Source organism: Cibotium barometz, chromosome 2 (assembly GCF_041138505.1).
Source record: "Cibotium barometz isolate CiBa-2024 chromosome 2, ASM4113850v1, whole genome shotgun sequence".
NCBI lineage: Eukaryota > Viridiplantae > Streptophyta > Polypodiopsida > Cyatheales > Cibotiaceae > Cibotium > Cibotium barometz.
In genome coordinates, this window is record NC_141047.1 from 72,788,048 (window position 1) to 72,790,460 (window position 2,413).

The following is a 2,413-nucleotide window of genomic DNA, read 5'->3' on the forward strand; positions in this document are numbered from 1 at the left end:
TTTTCACTTCTCCATGTCTTGGTTGTTATGATTCGGTTTCCACTCATCTTCGTTCGTCTCGGGAGGATGCTTCATCCTTCGGCATTGCAATTGTGTCCTTCTTTTCGACATCCGATGTCACCATGCACTCCCGTGCAAAATGCCCAATCCTTTTGCATCAATACCATGCATTAGGGAAGGAGGAAAATGGAATCGGTTGCTAGAAGCCCCCCACCCAAGCCCATATCAAGATGATCCACGAAAGCCGAGACTTTCGTATTGTTGGGAAGCCAAGGTTTGGGCCCCGTGGGCTAATCCTTTCTAAAGATGAGGTTGAGATTGAAGGAGATAGAGGTAGTACTCAAAGACTTACTTCCGCTTTACGTAATTTACTTATTTGGACATACCTATGCAAGTAGGATTTTACACAAGGTACAATTAATGCTAATCTCTCATTTTGCCTCAACATCTTACTTAGCACGACCAGTTATAAGATACTAGTGTGCAGCAACACTTGCGTGTATCCTATTTGGTTGTGTGCTAAACCTAAACAAGCTATCTCAAGCCATCTTGACAAAGGCTACCTATGCCACATCCATAGGTTCTAGGAAGTAAAGATACCAACTTAGTACATTTATAAGAACGTGCATGAACCCTTAAGAAATACCCTTGTCTCTACAAAATCTTGAGTAAGGTACGAGAGTTGGTGTAGCCCTCTCTTTTCGAGTTACTCTGGACATGGTACATTTAGAAAAGAGCTCTTCCTAGATTTTATTTTTTTAATTTTTGGGAAAAAGAGATTAGGTTGGCGGATTAGTAAGTTCGTGACTACTTCTTTGCAGATACCATGGCTTGGGTAGGGCACAACGCTCGCTCTAGTCGAGCGTCGGAAACTCTTCAAGCAAAAGTTGTTTCCAAGCAGACACCGCAGCTCTTCCTCTCTGGAAGTGCAAGCGCAAGCGGCAGCAGTCAGTCGTCTGCCCTGCGACGACGCCAAAAAAGGAGACGACGACAACTCACTACCGCGCGAATGCGGGGGCCCTAGATTCATGCACTGGCCGGGAATCGAACCCGGGTCTGCACCGTGGCAGGGTACTATTCTACCACTAGACCACCAGTGCCTCGATGGTATGGAGGCGTTCTTGTTTGTACACTGATTCTGAACATCCCTCCGTCACGCCGTTGCTGCCCTGCACTGCACTGGCCGGGAATCGAACCCCCTCAGGAAATCTGGAGGGAGAGGGTTAATAAGAGAGGCCGAGCCACCTGATCTTAAGTCAACAAGCCACGAGGAGGATGTGACCCCATAAAAGGTCTCCAAAAAAAACACGACCACGTCATATGCCTATATATACTCGTAATGTGCTAGCAATCGTTTCATACAAAGGTGACCATTCTCTCTACACAATAAAGTCTAGGCTCCACCTCTTGCTGGACAACATCACTCAGCATAAAATAATATACTCTTCCTTCAAAGGAATAAAGAAAGAATTAGAGGAGGCTGATTCCTACTCCAAAGGCTTCCCACAATGCAGTAGTCTCGCTTGTAGAGAGAGAGAGAGAGAGAGAGAGAGAGATCAACACTCTCTTCCCATGCGTTTTGGAAGCGAAAGATTTGCCACCCCATACATACATCTTCAGCTTGTACGGATATGATGAAGACTTATATCTTCCTCCCCCCAAGAACAAAAAATCTCTGTCATTGCCAGCACACCATCGTCATAGTGCACACCCCATCATTCTTTATAGCGCATATACCTTTAGAAAAATTCATGGACACAATAAAGATCTACTCTAACTCTCCTTATAAGAAACCTCCAAGCCTTAGATAGAACCTCTTGGCCTTGATATTCCAAGAAAGGACTCTAAGTGTTGAGAACCTGCAGGAGGGCGCTATCTCCCTACTACCGATGTACATGCCTAGAACTGCAATTCTAGAAATAACCACCACGGGACATGAAACCGCAGAAGGAACTCGTTGGATGAATCTCACGAGACGATAGTAAATTGATAGTGTGATCGATCACAGGAGTAAAGCGCTCAAGTACCGAATTGCCAAGCTCATCCAGGCTAGCTCAAGAGCTCCACCCTCACATGTGTCACGGAGAGCTGCTTGCTCCAATGCCGTGCTTCTCCCGCGCTCATTGTCACACTGATGTAGATCTTTCTCCAACGGGGGGTGCAACCAAAGCACGCACTGGAAATCCATGCCTCAATCGATTGCTCTGCTACCCTAACCAAAATCGCCATATCCTATATTTTATGATATGTGGCATACCGGGTCTTTACAAGGCGTACTATTAAGTTATGTGTAACAACTAAAGATCGCCCTACATATGCAGCACACAATTGAGGAGTGTAATATGAGTTCCTTACATGGTGTAGTATTACTATGTAGCAATCAAAGATCACTGTAACAAAGGGATGTTAAACT

At 45.3% G+C, this 2,413-nt stretch overlaps 1 non-coding gene across 1 annotated transcript; it reads right to left on the bottom strand.

The window, feature by feature from the left end:
- Nucleotides 1-1,029: 1,029 nt before the first annotated feature.
- TRNAG-GCC (transfer RNA glycine (anticodon GCC)) lies at nt 1,030-1,100 on the bottom strand. Its single transcript has one exon. It is a non-coding gene; the product is annotated as a tRNA-Gly (tRNA).
- Between the last annotated feature and the right edge of the window lie 1,313 nt (nt 1,101-2,413).